At 42.0% G+C, this 7,530-nt stretch overlaps 1 protein-coding gene across 1 annotated transcript in view; it reads left to right on the top strand.

Annotated features, from left to right (window-relative positions):
- Nucleotides 1-5,268: 5,268 nt before the first annotated feature.
- The window catches only part of LOC142159863 (uncharacterized), a 95,412-nt gene continuing 93,150 nt past the window's right edge, over nt 5,269-7,530 (top strand). Inside the window, exon 1 of the mRNA XM_075214692.1 lies at nt 5,269-5,362. The gene's annotated coding sequence lies outside the window, so the exon portion shown is untranslated. The remainder of the gene's footprint in view (nt 5,363-7,530) is intronic.

The raw sequence follows: 7,530 nt of genomic DNA, 5'->3' as shown, positions 1-7,530 counted from the left end.
TGAACTAAATCCGGTGAGTAAGACAAAGTGTAGATTTCTACCATCTTACTCTGTTCAGTATTTCTTTGTATATCTAAGGAAAGTCAGTTGAGGTGATTAGAGGGTATTTCATGAACCCAATGTTCAGTCAGAGGAAAGGATAATGAAATGATAAATGTATGGATACTGTAGATTATGATGGATGTAGACAATTTGAATTAATAGCTAACAAGTGGGGTGTATGTAAAAATTGTACCTGTTGCATTATTCTGAGAAAATATTCCGGGTGTAAAGGACCTTGTTTAGAAGGTATTACAATTGCAGGTGCACATTATGGTTTTATAAATAACGAGAAAGAATTTTATTGTACGTTGGGTTGCCATTTGAACAAAGAACTGTTGCAGAAATATTTGGGTCAAGATTGGTCTAACATACTTACCTATTGGCCACGGAATTTTATGTTACCTGATTATAAACCTATATGCCCATATAGTATAAGAAAATTGCCTAAAAGTGAGACAAAGCAAATAATAGTGAAAGGTTATGCCGAAGACGGACAGTTAAGACTGTCTAGATCAGTCGTTCCCAAACTTTCTCAGTTCAAAGCACCCTTAGGGTCACCATAATCTTTCCAAGACACCCCTAAGCCAAAATAATTACTGAGTAGTCCAGTTTTTTAAGTAGTTGGGTCAAAATGACGTAAGATGTATTTAGGCCCCTTCACCATCACATTGTGCCCCTTCACCATATTACTATGTCCCCTTCTTCGCCATCTCTCTCTGTCCCTCTTCTTCAGCGTGTCTCTCTGTCCCCCACCTTCAGCGTGTCTCTCTGTCCCCCACCTTCAGCGTGTCTCTCTGTCCCCCTCCTTCAGCGTGTCTCTGTCCCCCACCTTCAGCGTGTCTCTCTGTCCCCCTCCTTCAGCGTGTCTCTCTGTCCCCCTTCAGCGTGTCTCTCTGTCCCCCACCTTCAGCTTGTCTCTCTGTCCCCCTCCTTCAGGGTGTCTCTCTGTCCCCCTTCAGCGTGTCTCTCTGTCCACCTCCTTCAGCGTGTCTCTCTGTCCCCCTTCAGCGTGTCTCTCTGTCCCCCTTCAGCGTGTCTCTCTGTGCCCCCTTCAGCGTGTCTCTCTGTGCCCCCTTCAGCGTGTCTCTCTGTGCCCCCTTCAGCGTGTCTCTCTGTGCCCCCTTCAGCGTGTCTCTCTGTGCCCCTTCAGTGTGTCTCTCTGTGCCCCTTCAGCGTGTCTCTCTGTGCCCCTTCAGCGTGTCTCTCTGTGCCCCTTCAGCATGTCTCTCTGCCCCCTTCAGCGTGTCTCTCTGTGCCCCTTCAGCGTGTCTCTCTGTGCCCCCCTTCAGCCTGTCTCTCTGTGCCCCCTTCAGCGTGTCTCTCTGTGCCCCTTCAGCATGTCTCTCTGTGCCCCCTTCAGCATGTCTCTCTGTGCCCCTTCAGCGTGTCTCTCTGTGCCCCCCTTCAGCCTGTCTCTCTGTGCCCCCTTCAGCGTGTCTCTCTGTGCCCCCCTTCAGCGTGTCTCTCTGTGCCCCTTCAGCGTGTCTCTCTGTGCCCCTTCAGCATGTCTCTCTGCCCCCTTCAGCGTGTCTCTCTGTGCCCCTTCAGCGTGTCTCTCTGTGCCCCCCTTCAGCCTGTCTCTCTGTGCCCCCTTCAGCGTGTCTCTCTGTGCCCCTTCAGCATGTCTCTCTGTGCCCCCTTCAGCATGTCTCTCTGTGCCCCTTCAGCGTGTCTCTCTGTGCCCCCCTTCAGCGTGTCTCTCTGTGCTCCTTCAGTGTGTCTGAAACTATTACCAAACAGCAGCAAGTATTTTCTTTTTATGGTCTTCAAAAGTTTGCTTTAATTGGCTTATGGTTTAAAGATCCTATACATGTATCTGTTCCTCTTCCTAATAAAATTATAGTTAAATATGTGATCATATCCAGTGTTCAAGTTTGGGTAGTAATGTGCTCTCTAAAGTGTCCTTTGAATGGTAAAATTTCAAAAAATGACCCTGGAAATGGATATATAAATAAAAAATCTAAAAAAAAATTCTATGAACATGGTAAACTTCTAATGAAGGTACAATTTTCTGCTAATAATAGCAAACTAATTAGCGCACTTACAGAAGACAAAATGTGCCTTTACCCATAGTGTTTTAAATGTCTTAACAGTATTATGCTTGTTAAATACATTTCTGTAATCCAATGCAGTTATATATTATTAGTTCACATATTCATTATGATTTGCTGCTCTTTCATGCAATTAACAACACATTTATGCTCTCTATATCAACTATGAAAAACACGGTGACCTGTTGCAGCGTTTATTTCTTAGGCTTTCTGCATATAGTTAAATGTTTAACTTGGTGTTCCATCGGCCTTTCATCTTTCCTTCTATAATCAATAAATGTCTCTCTGTGCCCCCCTTCACTCTCCCTTACTTACCTTCTTTCCTCTCTGCTGCTGCTGAATTCCGGTTTCAACATAGAAGCGACCGCACCTAGCGTTCGCTAATTATAAATAGAATGAGAGGAATACTCAAAGCACTCTGTTTATGGGTCAGTTTAAACTGTTTTTTTTCGGCGGGAAGACACTTAGGCAACATTGGGATTGAGTTGCCCCCAGTTTTGGAAAGAGGTCAAATGAACTGACCTATGACCAGCAGTCTACTGGAATATCATAAATCCTGGCCCAATGAAGACCTCTCTTAGGGGTATATTTACTAAACTGTGGGTTTGACAAAGTGGAGATGTTGCCTATAGCAACCAATCAGGTTCTATTTGTCATTTTGTAGGATGCACTAAATAAATGGTAACTAGAATCTGATTGGTTGCTATAGGCAACATCTCCACTTTATCAAACCCGCAGTTTAGTAAATATACCCCTTAGTGTTATTGTGTATGTTTGTGACATCATCATATTTTTCTCTAAACCAAACTGTATATAAATTAGCCTCTGGTAGAGGAACAGCCTCTTTGCCAACAGACATCTGCTTTGACAACTGTTCCTGGATCCTCATGTGTATATTATGTGTATGAAAGAGAATGAATAGGGTATAATCACCTCCTGCATATATGATGGTGAATGAATGGGGTAAATAAGCCTCCTGTGTATATAATATCAATGAGAGTGAATGAATGTGGTAAATAAGCCTCCTGTGTATATAACGTGAATGAGAGTGAATGAATGTGGTTAATAAGCCTCCTGTGTATATAACGTGAATGAGAGTGAATGAATGGGGTAAATAAGCCTCCTGTGTATATAACGCGAATGAGAGTGAATGAATGGGGTAAATAAGCCTCCTGTGTATATAATACCAATGAGAGTGAATGAATAGGGTAAATAAGTCTCCTGCGTATATAACGTGAATGAGAGTGAATGAATGTGGTAAATAAGCCTCCTGTTTATATACTGTGAATGAGAGTGAATGAATGTGGCAAATAAGCCTCCTGCGTATATAACGTGAATGAGAGTGAATGAATGGGGCAAATAAGCCTCCTGTGTATATAACGTGAATGAATGTGGTAAATAAGCCTCCTGTGTATATAATGTGAAAGAGAGTGAATGAATGTGGTAAATAAGCCTCTGTGTGTATAATATCAATGAGAGTGAATGAATGGGGTAAATAAGCCTCCTGTGTATATAACATGAATGAGAGTGAATGAATGTGGCAAAAAAGCCTCCTGTTTATATAATGTGAATGAGAGTGAATGAATGGGATAAATAAGCCACCTGTGTATATAACATGAATGAGAGTGAATGAATGGGGCAAATAAGCCTCCTGTGTATATAACGTGAATGAATGTGGTAAATAAGCCTCCTGTGTATATAATGTGAATGAGAGTGAATGAATGGGATAAATAAGCCACCTGTGTATATAACATGAATGCGAGTGAATGAATGTGGCAAATAAGCCTCTTGTTTATATAATGTGAATGAGAGTGAATGAATGTGGCAAATAAGCCTCCTGCGTATATAACGTGATTGAGAGTGAATGAATGTGGTAAATAAGCCTCCTGTGTATATAATGTGAAAGAGAGTGAATGAATGTGGTAAATAAGCCTCCTGTTTATATAATGTGAATGAGAGTGAATGAATGTGGCTAATAAGCCTCCTGTGTATATAATGTGAAAGAGAGTGAATGAATATGGTAAATAAGCCTCCTGTGTATATAACGTGAATGAGAGTGAATGAATGTGGCAAATAAGCCTCCTGTGTATATAATGTGAATGAGAGTGAATGAATAGGGTAAATAAGCCTCCTGTGTATATAACGTGAATGAGAGTGAATGAATGGGGTACATAAGCCTCCTGCGTATATAACGTGAATGAGAGTGAATGAATGTGGTAAATAAGCCTCCTGTGTATATAATGTGAAAGAGAGTGAATGAATGTGGTAAATAAGCCTCCTGTTTATATAATGTGAATGAGAGTGAATGAATGTGGTAAATAAGCCTCCTGTTTATATAATGTGAATGAGAGTGAATGAATGTGGTAAATAAGCCTCCTGTGTATATAATATCAATGAGAGTGAATGAATGGGGTAAATAAGCCTCCTGTGTATATAACGTGAATGAGAGTGAATGAATGTGGTAAATAAGCCTCCTGTTTATATAATGTGAATGAGAGTGAATGAATGTGGTAAATAAGCCTCCTGTGTATATAATATCAATGAGAGTGAATGAATGGGGTAAATAAGCCTCCTGTGTATAATGTGAAAGAGAGTGAATGAATGTGGTAAATAAGCCTCCTGTGTATATAATATCAGAGAGTGAATGAATGTGTCAAATAAGCCTCCTGTGTATATAACGTGAATGAGAGTGAATGAATGTGGTTAATAAGCCTCCTGTGTATATAACGCGAATGAGAGTGAATGAATGGGGTAAATAAGTCTCCTGCGTATATAACGTGAATGAGAGTGAATGAATGGGGTAAATAAGCCTCCTGTGTATATAACGTGAATGAGAGTGAATGAATGTGGTTAAAAAGCCTCCTATTTATATAATGTGAATGAGAGTGAATGAATGGGGTAAATAAGCCTCCTGTGTATATAAGGTGAATAAATGGAGCTAGACATGATCTGGGTGGGTAACAGATAATTACATAAGGAGAATAGGGACAGAGGACACAGATGGGGAGTTATAGAGAATGACAGGATACTGCCACTATTCCTCTCATATCTCTGATTATTATTACTCATAAGTATGAATGACCTGCACACGTCACACACAGCAGGAGGTCACCAGCCGCTGACTGTCACTTCCTGGGTCACATGGTCTGTGGCCCATTGTGGGCAATAACCAACGTCACTTCCGGGTTTTGCGTTCCAAATGGCGGAAGTACTCTTAAAAAAATGGCTACCGTGGAGGACGCCACATAGAGCGGACCCCGGAAGTCTAGGTGAGCAGAGAGTTTCTGTGTTATCAGTATATTATTTATTACCAGTGTATAACAGGGCAGTTTATGATGTGTGGAGGTCAGGGGCTCAGTGATCTCAGCATAATAATGTATAATATATTAGGGTTCTGGTGTCTGCCGCCTGTGGCTCTCCAGCTGCTGTGCTGGGACTTGTAGTTCTCCTCCTATAGACACAGTAGCATCATTCCCTCAGCTGTAATTACACTGATCTCATTATAATAATGTATATTATAAATTATAATATATTAGGGTTCTGGTGTCTGCGGCCTGTGGCTCTCCAGCTGCTGTACTGGGACTTGTAGTTCTCTTATAGACTCTGTAGCATCACTCCCCCAGCTGTAATCACACAGATCTCAGCATAATAATAGATATAAGGTCTGCAGCCTGTGGCTCTCCAGCTGTTTTCTGGGCAGAGCATGCTGGGACTTGTAATTCAGCATCAGCTGGGTTAGAAGTCTGCGAAACAGTACACTTGTTTGTAATGTATTATGGCTGTTTTTTTGTACCTTTATACAAATAAAGTTACATTCTCAATAATAGAAAATCTGTTCTTAGACATGGAAGGGGCACGGAAGTTTGTGTCGAGCTGCTGGAGCTTGTGGCTTCTTCTGAACGCTTCCCTGGATCAGAGCAGGGAGACGCGGGTGCTGTACAAAGCGTTAAGGAAGCTTACTGCGGTACCACAAGCCATGTCTGCCAGTATGCGACATGTCAACATCAACCTAGACAGAATTATGATGGATAAACCAGACATAGAGGAGCTGGCGAGGATGTTGAATCCACTGAAAGCAGAGGGAAAGTGAGACATTGATATCACATTTACCCAAGTCGTTCCCATTTTGCCTGGACTGTAACAATTGACCACCTAGTCCATAGTCCTTATCTGGAGTTTTCCCAGTACGCTGGTGGCATTATGGGTCCACTTGAGGCACTTTTATAAAAAAAAAATGTTTTCCATTTTTAAGAATGATCTATGTCACGGTGGCCATGGTCATGTAACAGCAAGGAGTTTCCAGACTCAAGTGCTATAACTTCAATGCTAACCTAGGAAACTTCCTGCTGCTTTATCAGCTGCAAGGCTGACATAACCGATGCTGGTACTCCACCTGCCGGAGTGCTCTCACCGCATTCTGGGAGCTGCCATTGTGTGTTGCATTAGTCCTGCCTAACACTCTGTGACTAGGGCTGATGGTGTGCTAACCCCACCTACTTTTACATTAGCCCCACCCACCATCAATTTTGTGCCACCTATGTAGAGCCACTTTTATTCCTATTTTATTTATACTTATTGTTTTGTACGCATTCCCTAACTAACTGTATTGAATTGTATTTGTTCACCTGTTTGTTCCTTTGTGTTAAGATAACATAGATCTCGGAGTGCATTGGCGCCCATCAGTCCCATCTGCAGTGTCAGTCTTTTCATAGACATGACAGCGTTCCTGCGTTGATGACACATAGTTGTAGATCCCATGATACTGTCCCAGAGACAACACACAGACCCCTAATCACACAGAGGAACTGGTAACCATTATCTCCTATATGGAAACATAACAACTATTATAGAGGAACAAAGAGAAAATAGCACAATTACATCCTAGCACAGAGCAGAGAGACGCCTGGGAGTAAAGGACAAATTATTATTTAGAATAAAATATAAATAAATAACCTAACAGTTAGTTTCAGGGGGAATTACATCATGGTCCCTGCACCTCATTAAACTTATAAAGAGGAAGGAACCTGTGATCGGTTAACATGGCTGCCAGCTTCCTATTGGTTAATATGACAGAAACCACAGACTGACCACTACAGGGAGCTCCAGGCAGCTGAAAGACAGAGCAGACAGACACTAGTGAAATCCCACCCAGCCCCAAATATGCTAATCCGAACCCCCCGACCCCTTCCTACAAATCTGGGGTTTATTTGACAAATGGTAACCTTAGTTACTCTTATTTATCAATTAATTTACAAGGTTATGAACCTCTGAGCTCCAACCCATCAATGCATGGACTCTACAAGACCTCTGAAGGTGTTCTGTTGTATCTGGCACCAGAACGTTAGCAGCAGATTCTTTAAGTCCTGTAAGTTGTGAGGTGGGTCTTCCATGGCCCTGACTTGTCTTTCCAGCAGATCCCACAGATGCTCAAACGGAT

The sequence above is a fragment of the Mixophyes fleayi genome, chromosome 6 (genome assembly GCF_038048845.1).
Source record: "Mixophyes fleayi isolate aMixFle1 chromosome 6, aMixFle1.hap1, whole genome shotgun sequence".
Taxonomy (NCBI): Eukaryota; Metazoa; Chordata; class Amphibia; order Anura; family Limnodynastidae; genus Mixophyes; species Mixophyes fleayi.
Note: the sequence above shows the minus strand (reverse complement) of the source record. Positions and strands in the feature narration are given on the sequence as shown.